The 16,606-nt window shown below is 31.3% G+C and overlaps 1 long non-coding RNA gene across 1 annotated transcript; it reads left to right on the forward strand.

Moving 5' to 3' along the window:
• The first annotated feature begins 4,116 nt into the window (after nucleotides 1-4,116).
• LOC144373642 (uncharacterized) lies at nucleotides 4,117-6,565 on the forward strand. The gene is made up of 2 exons (XR_013433238.1): nucleotides 4,117-4,282; nucleotides 6,504-6,565. It is a non-coding gene; the product is annotated as an uncharacterized LOC144373642 (long non-coding RNA).
• The last annotated feature ends 10,041 nt before the right edge of the window (nucleotides 6,566-16,606 follow it).

Raw genomic sequence — 16,606 nt, forward strand, 5'->3', positions numbered from 1 at the left:
ATCCTCAGCACCACATAAAAATAAAAAAAAAGATGTTGTGTCCACCGAAAACCAAAAAAAAAAATAATATTAAAAAACTCTCTCTCTCTCTCTCTCTCTCTCTCTCTCTCTCTCTCTCTCTCTCTTTAAAAAAAAGAATATGATTATTTCCTTAGAAGTTTCTAAAGATGGTACTTTTGCCAAGTGTTTTCTAGCAAAAAATATGATAAATGGTTCTGGGTATTACTGTATTGAAAACTTTAAAGACTTTATCAGCCAAAATTAAAAATTCTCTTTTTAAACTTGTGTTTTTAAAAAGTGGTGAGATGTTAGCTATTTTCAAATGCATTTATTGGCTACTAGTGATATTGGATATTTTAAAATGTATTTATTGGTCACTTTTATTTTTCTTTATGATTTATTTAATTCATGTCTTCTTTCATTTTTTGGATGTTTGCATTTTTACTTATGGACTTTTTAATATATTAAAGATATGAAGACAGTCAAACTATATCTTTTCAGTGTCTCTTTATTTTGACTGCTTTTTAATTTAAACATTTTTATACTGCCTTGATATATAGACTCATAAATCAATCCAAATTTATGGAGTCTTCCTGTGTTTTTACTATGAAAGACTTTTTCTAAGTGAAAGCTAACAAGGTAAAAACTCAACTATATTAATATTGCCTTTGGGAATATAAATTTGTAAAACCTTTGTGGAAAGCAACCCAGCAATGTATGTTAAAATTTAAAGTACACATACTCTCAGACCCAGAATATTAAATAAATAAAATCCTAAAGAAATAAAAGCACCACAGTATAAAGTTATATGTATGAAGATATAGTTATTTTAGCATTATTTTAGTAGCAGAAAACTAGAAATATTCTTCTTTCCATCAGCAGAAGAATAATTAAATACATTATCTTATACCTATAACATGGAATATTGTTCTATAGAAAAAAATGATGTCATTTTTGTACATTATCTTGCAAGAATATATGTGATATTTGTGGGGAAAAAATCATAAGGAAGTTCTGAATGACTATAGTGTGATTCCATATTAGTACAACAAAACAGAACAAACCCTAAACCTCTAAGTGGAGTTGCATGAATATTAAGAATAGTGTGGAAAAATATGTCTTTCTTCATTAATTCTTTTAGTGGGTTGTGATTGGAGGGAGAAGAAGAAAAAATATTTTTATGTTTGAATTTTTCTATTTGGGTATTCGCATTTTATTTACTTATGAACTTTATATATTAAAGAAATTAACTATCTGTTCAGATTAATTATTTCAACTCAGATATTGAAAAACTCTGAGGCACTTTATTCATTTTACAGGCTAAGCATTCATTTTAAAAACTATTGGACAACAGTATTTCTTTTTTTCCTTTTTTTTTTGAGAGAGAGAGAGAGAATTTTTTAATATTTATTCATTTTATTTTTTAGTTCTTGGTGGACACAACATCTTTTGTTGGTATGTGGTGCTGAGGATTGAACCCGGGCCGCACGCATGCCAGGCGAGCACTCTACTGCTTGAGCCACATCCCCAGCCTGACAGTATTTCTATAATTATATATAAGGTATAAAGAATAAAAATATCTGTGTACCTAGCATTCAGTTTAAGAGCCCCTCCATTCTTTCACTGTAATGAATCTTAGGCTTTTAATTCTCTTGCTTTTATCTAACCTATATTGTTTTATTTTGCATGTTTCTTAATTTTATAATTCTTCAATGACTCTTAGCACTGTATTCCTAAGATTGATCCATGTTGTTTATAGCTATAGTTCATTCTTTTTCATAACTATATCATAATTATAGAAATTAGTTTACCAAAATTTAATCATTTTTAATTAGTTAATAATAATTTGGAATTGTTATGAACAATATAGCTGTTAACATTCTTTATATATATCCTGATATACCCAAATATATTACTCTAAAAGTAGAATTTAGGATATAGATGTCTTCAACTTTACTAGATAATGCCAAGTTGTTCTCTCAAGTAATTGTACCAATTCACACTCCCATCAGAAATATATGAAATCCAGTTATTTTATATTTTCATCAATACTTGATATTTTCAGGCCTTTATCTTTTCCATTATTGTGGTTTTGTTTTATATTTTCCTGATTTTTAATGAGTTTGAACCTCTATTTGGTTCTTCGTTCTTCTTGTGGAAAATTTTTAACTTTAAATGGTTATATACAAATGCTCTTATATTCTGGATTCTAAAATATCATCATTTATCTTTTCCCAGATAAAAGCTCCCCTTTTCATCTTTTTTGTGGTGTGTTTTGATGAACAAGAATTCTTAATGTAGTCAAATTTACTTATTTTTTTCTTTGTTATTAATGCTTTTGTTCTCCACTTTAATTGCCCCCCCCATTATCCTAATGTTTTATCTTTCTCATTAAATCCTTACTCTAGGTGGAAATGAGTTTTGAATATGGGGTGAGGTTGGAATATTATTTCATTTTTTTAAAAAAAAATTTTAGTTGTAAATGGACCTTTATTTTATTTATTTGTATGCAGTGCTGAGAATTGAACCCACTGCCTCACATATGCTAGGCAAGTACTCTACCACTGAGCCACAACCCCTACTATTACATTTTTTTCCATAAGGCTACCCAGTTGTTTGCATTCATTTATTGTTAATTCATTTTTCCCCATTGACCTATAGTATCAGCCCTCATAAATTTAGTATCCTTATGTGTAGTCCTGTTTCTGGTCTTTTTATAATTTTTTCTATTTTTAGTTGTAGATGTATGTGGTGCTGAGGATCAAACCCAGTACCTCAAATGTGCTAGGCAAGTGCTCTGCCACTGGGCTACAACCCCAGCCTACTTGTATACTAATTCTTGAAAAGAAAGTATAGCAGATCTTTTAGCAATCTTTCAAGGTTGACTTGGTCTTAGCCCTTTATTTTCATATATAAATTTTAGAATAATTTTAAGCTTCATTTTTAAAAATTGGATTTTATTATTATTATTGGTACTGAGGATTGAACCAGGGGGCATTTTACCACTGAGTCACATTTGTAGCCCTTTTTATTTTAAGACAGGGTCTTGCTTTGTAGCTGAGGATCTTGCTAAATTGCTGAGGCTGAATTTGCAGTCTTTCTGTCTCAGCCTCCTGTGTTGTTGGGATTACAGGCATGTGCCACCATTGCCAAGTTGAAAATTGGAACTGTAATAGAAGTTGCATTAGATCTGTAAAATCAATTAGTGCCAATTTACAGTCATGAGTCTTCCCAACTGGGAACATGGTATATCTCTCCATTTATTTACCCATTTAATTCTGTCTTATGGTTTTCTTGATAGAGACTTCATACTTTTTTTGTTAGATTTATGTTAGACTTTTTAAAAAAATTATTTTTCTTATTGATGAAAGATTTTCATATCTAGTTGATTTTTGACACAGCAACATTAGTAAATTCTCTTATTAACACTTTGCAGATAGAGTTTTGGAGTTTCCTTGCGGATAGTCATAATCTCTGTAAATAGTGACGTTTTTCTTTCTTTTTTTTCCTTTTCTTTGCAATTCCTAGTTATTTATTTTGTTTCTTGTCCCTTTTAGCTAGGACTTTTGGATAGATTTGAATAAAAGCGATGGTGCACTCTTTCTTCATAACTTAAAGGAAATATATTGAATGGTTCTCAAGTATAATGTTTGCTCTTATCAAGTTATAAACTAACATCTAGTAAGAAAATTTAACAATGAAATTTAAAAAGAAATTCCTATGTTTATTACATTAACTAAATTTTTTAATGCTTTCTTACCCTCCTGTAGTCATCTCTTTACCAAAACTCCACCCTTGTCCCCAAAAGACCTTTCAGTGGAAAAGTACTTAAATGCTGAACAATTATGATTCTCACTTCCTACATCTAAGACTTGAAACTCTGGCTAATCAAAATTATGACTATCAAGGTCCTGAGGATGAAATTTTTTGATTGCTTAATCTTCTAATTTGTTTTAGAAAAATTTAAGGTTTTAAATTTCATATTATAGATAAAAAGAGGAAAAATCACTTTAGGCAAATGCCCAAAGGATTACCTCTCTTATTTTAATTTTTTAAAATATTTAATATCAAATGTTTGCAAAATTTTATAATTTCTAAATTTCTGTATCCATACATTTGATTGAACTATAAACGGAGATTATGCTCATTTTATATGTTTTTAAGGCATTACAGGAAAGAAAATGGAAAATTTTAGATGAAGCTGTGGAATTAAGTCAAGATCACTTTTAAAAATACCTAGTAAAACTGAAGTCAATCAATCCACCTTGTGTGCCTTTTTTTGGTAAGTTACTAAAGATGGATATTGTATTTTGAGGCAAAATGTGTTATAGTCCAAAGAGGCCAGTCTTTAGAGGTCAGTTGTTCATATTTTATATTACCTTGTCTATTTTCATCTGTATTGATAAATAAAACTTAAAACTCTATTATTTATTTTCCTGTAAAATGCAAGTTATAATACTTACCTCATGGAGTTGTAAGAATTAAAAATATTTTATCTATACAACCTAATACAAATTCTATCAGAACAGGCACTCAGAGAGTGGTAACTATTGTTTTTATCTATTTATGTCATATCTACAGTGTTCGTTTTCTCTTTATTAAAGGCTTTTAAGTGATTTGTTAAAACTCAGAATTGGAACAACTTTGAACAAATCATATTATTGTGTGCATGTACAAACATGTAACAACTAATTCCACTATTATGTATAATTTTAATACACTAATAAAAAGTAAACTCAGAATTGTTATATATTCGGCAAAGTTTTATAAAGTGAACTTTTCTTAAATACATTCATGCATTGCTTAATGACAAGGACATATTCTGAGAAATGCATCAGTAGGCAGCAATTCTGTTCTGCAAACAGTGTATTCACACAATTCTAGATTGTATAAATCAATTACTCAACATTGCCTGTTTGTTTTGTTTTGCTTTGCAATGGGGTCTTGCTATGTATCCCAGGCAGGTCTCAAATTCCTGGGTCAAGCAATCCTCTTGCTTCAGCCTTCTGAGTAGCTGGAACTTTAGGTGTGTGCCTCTGCTTTGAATGTGATCTCTTGATGCATTCAACATAGATGATACATGTGAGGCTGCTGGTGGCATAATATGGAATACTGTTTTGTAGTAAACGTTTTTGTTGTAAAGTAATGATAAAAAGTGTAGTATAGTAAATGCATAAACCAGTAACAGTCATTTATTACTATTATCAAGTATTAAGTACTGTTCATAGACAAACATACTATACTTTTCTGACAGGTCTGTTTATGGAGGCTTGAAAAATGTGTTATGTTGGCATCATGACAGCTACATCTCTAGGCAATGAGAATTTTTCAGTTCCATTATAATCTTACGGGACCACTGTCGTATATGTGGTGTGTTTTATGTGCTATACTTTAATATGGTGGGCAGTAACAGTGTGTTTGTTTACAACAGCATCACCACAAACACTTGAGTAGCATATTGTACTATAATGTTACAGCAGTTTTTCAGCTTAATTCTAGTCTGTGTGTGTGTGTGTGTGTGTGTATGTGCGTGCACACGCGCACAGGCACACACACATTCATGCTGGGGATTTAACCCAGGGCATTTCACATGCTAAGCACCTGTTCTTATCACTAGGCTATATTACCAGCCCCTCCATTCTAGCCTTATAGATCATTTTTATATAAATATAATAATGTGATGTATGACTAAACTGTTGAAATTGTATAATTTATTTAAATCAAGGTTTTCCAACCTCAGCACTATTGGCATATGAATCAAATAAATGAGTAAATGTCATGTGCTTGTAGGATGTTTAGTAGCCTCCAAGTTTCCTGTTTACTATATGCTGGTAACACCTACATCATGATAACCAGAAATGTCTCCAGACATTTCCAATACACTCTTAGGAACAAAATTATCAATTGATAACTACTAATTTAAATATATTAGTAATTATTTGAAAAAGGAGATTAAAGTTTCTATTGTGAAAGATTAAAATATAATTGGTTTTTAAATCTAAATCATGGGCTCTGAGAAAACAATTTAAGTCTGAACTCTTATTAATCAGCAGTGCTTATGATATTGATGATCACTTAAAGATTATTGAAAATAAATATTTAAAATCAAGCATTATTACAGAGGTAATAAGACCATACTCAATAAAAATTTGAAAGTGTTGTAATGTGAAAATAAATAAATAAAATAAAATAAAATCAAGCATTAAAAATTTTGGTTCGATTTAAAACTTATAATTTAGACTTTATAAACACGGTTTAGGAAAGCTCAATTTGCTATTTCTTAGACTAGTAACCTTTATTTTCTTTTTATTTTAAATTTTTTCTATGTTAAAAAAATTAATGGAGAATTAATCATAACCATAAAGTCTATCAGAGCCTTGCCTTATCAACATTATGGAGTGGAATTGCTAGTAAGTCTTTTAGTTTTACAAAATTGTTTTCCCAAATGATTGATTAAATGACCAATTTTAAAATAAATTTTCTTTAAATATTTTTTTCACTAGGAATATATTTAACAAATATTCTGAAGACTGAAGAAGGGAATAATGATTTTTTAAAAAAGAAAGGGAAAGATTTGAACAATTTCAGTAAGAGGAGAAAAGTGGCAGAAATTACTGGAGAAATTCAGCAATATCAGAATCAGCCTTATTGTTTACAAATAGAACCAGAAATGAGGGTAAATATTTTTTTCCTTGTCTTTAAAAGGGAATGTGTTAAGTACTCGGTGATCTCTACAAAATACCATAATCACATATCATGCTGTTTATTTTGCTTTGTAAATAAAATGAGTTAATAATTGGTAGTTAACAATGTTAAATATTATACCTACACTATCTGCAGTTATTTATACGAAGTGCTTTCTCTTGAAAATATCACTTCTTTGTTGAGTTGGTTCAAGCAACACTTCCAAAAAAGCGAATGGCAAAGTTGAACAAAAGAAGTCTTTCTGATGTCCATGTAGTAAAAATCCACTACTAATTTCATCATTGATAGATAACCATTTTAAATATTTTATGTGAGCCAGTATAACATTAAACAACTTATCTTCTCAGAAGATGACTATGCTTAAGTAGGAGAAGAGTTTGGAAGAGTGGTATATATGCATAGCACGAAAGGGCTTTAATATTCTATCAACTGATGTTCTATTTTGAACAATGGTGTATAATACTGATACTGTGATATCATAAGTGTGCATTTTCTGGCTTTCCTACAGGTATACTTTAATTCACTGGGAACATACATTCTTGCTAATATTTTGGTAGTGGAAATCACATGATGAACCCTCTTAGAAACATTATGCTTAGTGTATTCTATGGCTTTGTCTCATTTTAAGTTGAGCATTATAGGAATGCATTATTTTAGTTTTAACTCTGCCAATATATCTATCTAGTGACCTGTTGCTATTTCTGTCTTTATTGAAATTTTTGTCCTAAGAAAGTTAGGATTGTACTTTTTTTCTAACAGGGGAAAAATGTGGGATGCCATCTAAATTAGAGTGCATTATGATACCACGTTTATATTAAATGAGCTTAATATATCATATGTATTTGAAATTGAGAACATATTGTAATTTAACTTTTCATGTTAAAAATTATGCTACATTCTTAAAAGAATCTACAAATTGGGCATATTGAATGAAAATAGCCACTATCATTTCTACCTTCCTGAATTATGAGATAGTTACTATTCTTTGTTCCCAGTTCAAATACTCTACAGTCCTTAGAAAGAATGACCTAAAGCATACCATTAATTAAAATGCAGACATATAACTGTTTTAAAGTAAATAGTAATTTTTGTTGCCTATTTCATTGAGCCCCCCCTCTCTATGTGGATCTTCAGAAGGCTAATAAGAAAATGTGTTCTTAAAGTCAGATTAGAATTCACAATATATTTTTTTCCACAGAAATAATTTTACATTGTCATTGGGTATACTTGAAATAATACTTTAAGCATTTGTATCTCAGTAGCATATATGCCAATAGGTTTTTTTGTTCTGATCTAGGTTTCTTACCATCATTTAAAGCATTTTGTAGAAGGGGAAATGCCTCTTTATGATTGAATCAAAGTACATTTAAAATATATACAAACTAAGCTATTCATTTTACAAAACCAACATTAATCAAACAAAATCGTATTTTTAAGTTAGAACAAATGATGAGAAAATTAAAAATAAAGCTTTCTAAAAGTTTTTAAATTACCGTTGGCTAGTGTAATATAAGTTAGCTAACTTGAGTATAAAAAATAATTGTTTCTGTTAGAGGAGTGATATACTTTTCAAGTTCATTTTGCCTCTTACAAAAGCCAAACCCAATAAATATCTTTTGCTTGCTTCTAAACACTCAAAAATGAAATAAATCTAAATCCAGAAATTTGCGTCTAAGGAATTTTCAAAGATGACCATAAGAATTATGTAGAAAAATATTTGCACCAGGAGTTAATAATTATTATTATAGCAAAGAATTAAAAGGCTTTTATCTGAATAACTGCCTATATAAGGATTAGTGAAATGAATTCTGGAACATGTCTGATAAAATTCCATAGACTTAAAATTTGTACTTTATAAGATAAGTAAACCACATGGGAACAACTTGACTATAAACTTTTAAAAAGATTAAAAATAAATATGGTGTTACCCCAATTTTGCAAAAAAGAAAAAGTTTCTATTTATTTATTTATGTATATATAATCACACATAATAAAACACCAGAAAATATAGTAAAATATAAACAGGGTGGTTTCTAATTAGTGAGATTCCTTTTTTTTTGAGGGAAGTACTTTGCTAAAGTATTAAATTTCCTACTTTGGAGCTTAAATTTTTACTTGCAAAATATTTGGTGAATATTTTTTGATAAAGATAAAATATTTTTGATAAAAATACTTTTGTACTAGAATTTGACACAGGTAAGTTATAAAGTTTATTATAATTTCTCTTGATTACTTTTGAATATGTCTTTCCAATTATCAAAGTTCTATTGTGGTTTTTTAAACTATAATTTTGGTTCTAAACACTTTTGTTAGCTTACTCGTGATCATTATGTTATAATTAGTAGGACTACTAAAGGATAAGTGTTAACTACTGAGCCATTAAAACCTGTTCATCTTATAATGTTTGACTAGAATATGACTTCCAGAGAAATTATGTAATCTTATTGAAAAGTAGAGCGACTGGAATAAACAATCTTTGTAACCTTTCCAGACATTGTGATCTCTTAATTTTTTAGTTTTAAAAATGATAAAATAAATAATTTTCACTAAAAATTTGAGTAAGTATATACTTAGGAGTATTTCTTTAATTCCAGAGGTTCTTTGAAAACCTTAACCCCATGCGAAGCTCATCTGAAAAAGAGTTTACAGATTATTTGTTCAACAAGTCACTAGAAATCGAACCCCGAAACTACAAACAGCCTCCTCGATTTGTAAGTCCATGACAATGTTGGAAAATATTATTTTTAATATTTAACAACCTATTTCCTTAAAATTGTAATCAAATAGCTATTTTTAGATATTATATAGTACTATTTCTAAAATTATGTATACTGTAAAGGAAGATATCAGCTTTTTTGATAAAATCTGATGTATCCTTTGTCCTACTACCATTTATCTGTCAATTTTTGATCCCTTCTAGTATAAGAGAAACAGGTGTGAGAATATGAGAGCCTAGCAGTAGCTGAATGGAACAAAGGAAGTGAAAAGAACTGGGAAAAGAGTAAGCAGTAGTATATAGGTTTTTTTTTTTTACTTGACCATTGGCTCTTGCCATTAGGGCTCCATGGTCTGTGGTTGCCAGTGAAACCCATCTCTCACACTAGGAATTGCTTCTACACTTTCTAGTTATTCCACAGGTTTGCAGTGGCAACAGAAATAATGGAAGACTAATTCTAAGTCACTGAAAGTGAAGCAAGATTTGGAAAAAAGTAAAAATCATTTATAAACAGACTCCCTTTGGCAAAGCAGTAAACCAGGTAGTTGCATGGTATCTCATTCTCACATCAGTATATGATAGAGATTATCTTTACTTTATAAATAAAAAAATTGAGGCTCAAAGAGATTAAATAACTTTTTCAAGACTGAACAGCTAGTTTTTGGCACAGTTGAGATTTTAACTCAAACTTTTTTGAGTGGGTGCTAGGGATCTATCCCAGGGCCTCATGCATGGAAGGCAAGGGCTCTACCACTAAGCTATATCCCCAGTCTTTTTTATTTTTTTTTCAATTTTAGAGACAGGATGTCTCTTACATTGCCCAGTGTTTTAGTCATTTTTTCATCACTATGACCAACAAGAACAACATCAAGAGGAAAAAGTTTATTTTGGCTCATGGTTTCAGAGGTTCAGTCCATGGTCAGTGGACCCCTAATTTTGGGCCTGAGGTGAGATAGAACATCAGGCAGAAGCAGAAAAGCGTGAAAGAGGTAAAGCAGCTCAAGATATGGAAACCAGGCAGCAGAAGCACTCTTTCTCACCAGGGTCAAAATATAAACCCAACGGTATAACTCCCAGTGATATACTTCTTCAGCTATACCCTACCTGCCCATAGTTACGACTCAGTTAATTCATTGAAGTGAATTAATCCACTGATTATGTTATAGGTCTCATAATCTTATCATTTCACCCCTCAACATTCCCTCGTTGTCTCACACATCAACTTTTGGGGGATACCACATATCCAAACCACAATATCCAAGCTGGCCTCAAACTTGACAATCCTCCTACCTCATCCTCCTGAGTAGCTGGGATTATAGGCATTTACCACAGCATTTGCCTCCAACTCAAATTTATGAATCTGAGTTTTTTGTTTTTTCATCAAGTTACTACTGCCAGAGTTTTAAAATTGGGATGGAGTTTAGGATAGGGAACAATGATAGCCCTCTTCACCAAAGGGTTTTGAAAACACTGTTATAGAGATTGAACATTTAGTATAAGAAAAGGGGAAAAGGGGACTTTTTAAAAAGTGAAGCACATAACATAATATAAACATAAATTATGTTACCAGTAAATATTTATTAAATTGATATAAGTTATTTGAAAAAAAAAAGTTTAGATATAAGTGTTTTAGGAGCTAAAGGTTGTTTTGACACAATTTTTTAGGCATCTTATTTCTACAGTTATTGAAAGAGATTTACTTATATTCAAGTTCATTTTTAAATTAATCCAGTTAAATCCAGAAGTTATTACTAGAATACCACAAACTGCCCCTGCAGATTGGTATTTTGTTGCACTCTTTTAATTTATTCCTTGAGCATTAATTAACTGGTTCCTTGAGAACTAATTAACTAATAATGTAACTCATGAAAATAAATGATACTAATTATGTTTACTTTTCCTAGGCTAGGAAATCAACCTACTCCTTAAAATCTCCTGGAATAGGGCCTAATTCAGGACAGCATGGCTCTACCTCAGGCACTTTACGAGGTCATCCAACACAATTAGAAAGAGAACCTTATAAGATAAGCTTTAGTCGGGTTGCTGAAACTGAGCTCGAATCAACAGTGTCAGCACCAACCTCTCCAAATACAACATCTACTCCACCAGTGTCTGCTTCTTCAGAACATAGTGTGTTTTCAGATATGGATCTCAATAGTTCCTGTGGTAAGTATTTGATACAAACCATTTGGTAAAAAAGGAATTTTTGTTTCGGATAATTCTCATCATTTTAATTAACAAACTACAGAATCCTTTGTAATCAAATCAGTATGAAAAGTAGCATCTAAATGTGAAAATGGTGATTATCACACTTATGCATTTGTTAATGCATGTTGTTTTCTGATTTATTCATTCAAAAAGATTTATTTAGTACTTTTGGGACCTCACCACCACTTGAAAGGGAGCAACAGGCAGTGAATAAAAAAATAAGTACATAAGTTCAGTGAGGAAAATTAAAAGGGACTGTGATAGAAGGGGAACCATTTACACTAAGAAAGAGAAAAACATTCTAGGTACAAGGAATACTTAGTTTCATCTTTCTAAAAAAAACTGACACATTAAAAGATGGTGATAAAATTTTGTGCTATGTATATTACATGTTACTTTATGCTGACATGTAAAAATAAAACCATACATGTTACCTATCTTTTCAAATTAATTTTTCTCTTTTCAATAGGTAGCAATAGCATCTTTGCTACAGTGCTCTTGCCACATTCAAGTAAGTATGATTCTAATGAAATTACTATAATAATAATAATCTGGTTGACCAAATTTGTATTTGAACATTTTGGGGCTTAGCAACATGGAAAGAATAAGAAAATTTTTTCCTTCCCTCCTTCCCCTCTCCCCTTCACCCTATCCCTCTTTTCTTCTTTATTTCTGTTGTGCTGGAGATTGAGCCCCAGGCCCTATACATTCTAGACAAACCCTCTACCGATGAGCTATATTCCCAGCTTGAAAGAAATTTTTATAAATAAATTGAATTATTTGCTTATTGTTATGTAATATTTAAAATTTCCTATAGTTTTTTAAAATTATTTTATGACCTGTGTTCAAGGGACTGTGTGACCTTGAACAAATTATTTTTTATCTCCAAACTTATTAAGGACCAAATGAAATAACTATTTAGAATACCTAATTTGTTTCTTAGCACAGAATGAACAATTATTTCATATCAGTTGCCTATCTTCTTCCCCACCCCTTCCAATTCATTTTCCTGTAGGAATAATACACAGTCAGCACTTTATATATGTGGTTTCCATACCCATGGATTCAGTCAGCCACATATTGAAAATGTAGTTATACCTACAGTGCTTGCATCTGTACTGAACACATATAGACTTTTTTTATATTGTCATTGTTTCCTAAACAATACAGTGTAACTATTTATATAGTATTTCTACTATAGCAGGTATTTTAAATAATCTAGAACTGGGCATGGAGGCACACACCTGTAATCCCAGCTACCCAGGAGGCTGAGGCAGGAGGATTGCAAATTCAGTGTCACCCTGGACAATTAGAAATACCTCCAGAGTTTGTATTTTTTAAAAAAACAAACCCTGCACTGCTAAAGCACTGGCCTAGCATATGTGACACCCTGGGTTCAATCCCTAGTACCCCACCTCAAAACAATACTAATAATGTAGAGAGGATTTAAATTTGCAGAATATATGTAGGTTAAAAGCAAATATATCATAGTAAATTGCATTATATAACATTATTATGCATTGTAAGAGATTTAAGCATCTGTGGAGTTTGTATCTGAAATATGCTATAATCAGTCCCAGATACCAAGGGATGACTATATTAAATGTTTATTTAAAGTTCCCAGGATAGCGTTTGATAATTTATTTCTTGATATCTTATTTAGTTAAAGTAGTATTTTAAGAAAAGCAGTATTTTATCATCCTAAATTATTTCATCATTTATTATCAAAATGTTATTAACTTTCTGTGGCAATTTGTTTAAGACAAAAATAACCCTAAAAGGAACACAGCAGCTTTGGGAATAATTCTCTCAATCTGGAGAACCTCCCGTCTAACATAGTAAAATGTATATGTTATAGACAGTAGCAGGAATTCCAGTCTTTTCAATGGCTCTGAGTCAGAGGCTGAGACAGCAACCAATGCAAACTGGTTAAACACTTAAAATGAAATTAACAGAAGCTCCCTACCCCATGTCTCTTCACCCCTTTTCTTGTTCCTCATTGAAACTTCATTTCTAAAATGATTTTTTATATTGCTTCCTCTTTTGAATCATTAATTTTACATACTATTTACTGATGAGGATTTCATGTTCTGCCTTACCTATACTTATCACATTGAGGGCAATGTGATATTATTCACTATTAGATCAAATGGTATTTATTGTATTTCCTTTTTAATACACTTCTATTTCCTGGAGTTAAGAATTTACTCATTAAAGCATGGATTTGTTTAAGACATTGCTTGGTCTTCCCATGCCCTTTTATAGCACATTTTCATAAGATCAAGCCTATTAGAAAACCTATCAGAGTTTTCATTTATCTTCCCCTTTCCACCCCTTCTCCTCTTCCACTTGGAAACCTCCTTCCTGACATTTTCCAATTTGAACTGGTTGCTGTCTTAGCCTCTGACCCAACCATCATCTTAGAAGTTTCTTTATCATCCAGAAATTCCCTTCACCTTCCTCCTGTATTGAATTTTTGTTTCTTAGATTCCTTTCTTTATGTGTTCCCTCATTTTGGTAGGGGCACATACTTGCATAGTAACCTGTTAAAGTATACTATAGTATATAAATGTTTAAGTTCTTAAGTTTCTGGAAGTGTATTATACATTTAATTGTTAATAATGTGCCTGAGTATAGAATTTAAATTATCTTTACTGTCTTCTAGCTTTTATAATTGCTAATACCATATTAATTCATTCACATATTGAATGTAATTTTTTCTTTTTTTTGGTAGTACTGAAGGTTGAACTCAGGGATACTCTGCCACTGAACTACATACACAACCTTTTTATTTTTTATTTTAAGATAGGGTTTTTTAAATTTTGAGATAGCTGCCTTGACTAACCTCAAAATTGTGATTCTCCTGCCTCAGACTCTGTAGTATCTGGGATTATAGGCATGTGCCACTGTGCCCAGTTCAGTACATATTTCTGAATGCTTGATATGTACAAGAGATATGGCAGTGAACAAAATAGACAAAAATTATTCTTTCAGTGACCACAGTTTCTGTTTCCTTTTTTTTTAATAGCCAAGGTATAACTACAGTTGTAAAAGGATTTAAATGAAGTAAAAGTTTATTTCTCAAAAAAGCCAGAACAAGTAGACATTTCTGCTCCACAGGATTTTTCAGGCTAGCAGGGTGATTCAGAATTCTCAAGATGTGGCTTCGATCTCTATCTTGAACAACTGCTCCAATAGTTACCATTTTTCAGCTAGCAGAAAGGTGGAGAGCAAGAACATTTGTTATGAAAGCATGCATACATCACTTCTGCTCTCATTCCAAAACTTAGTCACATGGGCTTACCTAGCTGCAAGGTAGGTTAAGAAATGCTGTTTGTAACCACACAGCCTTTCTTAGCCTCTGGTATTAGCTGGCAATTCTTGTATACCTTTTCTTTCTGATATTTCATTGTACACAGATTTTTGTTTCATGCACAAAATTATTTGCCTTCAGGCTCTCAAAGATGAAACATAAATGAAGCCAGGCATGGTGGCGCATGCCTGTAATCTCAGTAGCTTGGGAGGCTAAGGCAGGAGATTGCAAATTCAAGGCCAGCCTCAGCAACTTAGTAAGAAGCTGTTTCAAAATTTAAAAAATTAAAAGGGCTGAGGATGTGGCTCAGTGGTTAAGCACCCTTGGGTTCAATCTTCAGTAACAACAAAGAAAAGGAAAATAAAATAAATGAATTTTGTGTTTACCTTCAGGCTATGTGTATAAAGTGTATGTGAAACATAAATGAATTTTTTTATTTAAACTTGGGCCTCAACCCCCAAATATCTTATTATATATGTAAATATTCCAAGTCTAAAATCCTTATTACTTCCTGTCCCAACCATTTTGGATAAGCAGTATTCAACCTACACTTAGTTTGTACAGCTTCTCAGCTAAGCACAAGGGATTTGGTGGCAAACAAGAAAGACTTTCTGCCTGTTTATACAAAATACCTCCAAATTTTTTGGAAAAAAAATCATGTGCATGCAGATTATATTGCTCATCTTCCTCTCTTGATTTTTTACTTCATTTATAGCTCCTTGGTCTCTTATGTTAGTTCCTCTTTAGCTTTCCAAACTGTTAACATTGGAAAGACTTGATCTTGAAACCTCTTTGTTTCTTTGTTTCTCACTTACCTCATTCATTAACATATCATTTATGGGATAATTTCCAGGTTCATATCTCCAACTAGATTTAGACTCATATATTTAATGACCTGTTCCACATTTTCATTTGGATATCTGATAGGAATCTAAACTTAACCTTTCCAAAACTGAGCCTCCAAAGCTGTTTTTCCTACCGCCTTCTCATCTCAATTCAGTTACTTAGGCCAAAAATATGAGAAGTAGCTTTTCTCTCTTTCTTCATACCTCAAATGTGACCCAATCAACAAATCTTGATTACCCTCAATATATATCAAGAATCTAACTATCTCTTACCATTTCTACTGCTACTACGCTGATAGCCACTACAATCTCTTAACCTTTTTCAATATGATAGCATCCTAATTTTCCATTTTTCTTGCTTTAGTATATTTTTTTCCTTTTTTAAAAATTAAAGCATTATAATTCTACATAGTATTTGGGTTCATTTTGACAAGATCATACATACAAGGAATTTGATTTCCTCTCCTCCGAATTTTCCCTGACCCTTACTGATCTTCCTTTCACTCCTTTATTTATCTATATTTAACTGGTATTTTCTACATATACATTAAGGAGAAATTCCCTTTGGCACATTTACATATGTATATAAAATGATTTTGTTAAATTCATTTCATGTTTCTTTAACTTTCCTTTTTTCTTCTCGTTTTCCTACTTCTACTCCAATGTGATATTCCCTGTATCTTTATGATATCTATTTTCCTCCCCCAAAGCCTTCTTTCCCTTATTTTGTTCTAGCTTCCACATATAATAGAAAATATTTGATCCTTGATTTTCTGAGTCAGGCTTATTTCACTTAGCATACTTTTCTCCATCTTCATC

The sequence above is a fragment of the Ictidomys tridecemlineatus genome, unplaced genomic scaffold (assembly GCF_052094955.1).
Source record: "Ictidomys tridecemlineatus isolate mIctTri1 unplaced genomic scaffold, mIctTri1.hap1 Scaffold_45, whole genome shotgun sequence".
In the NCBI taxonomy this organism is placed as follows: domain Eukaryota; kingdom Metazoa; phylum Chordata; class Mammalia; order Rodentia; family Sciuridae; genus Ictidomys; species Ictidomys tridecemlineatus.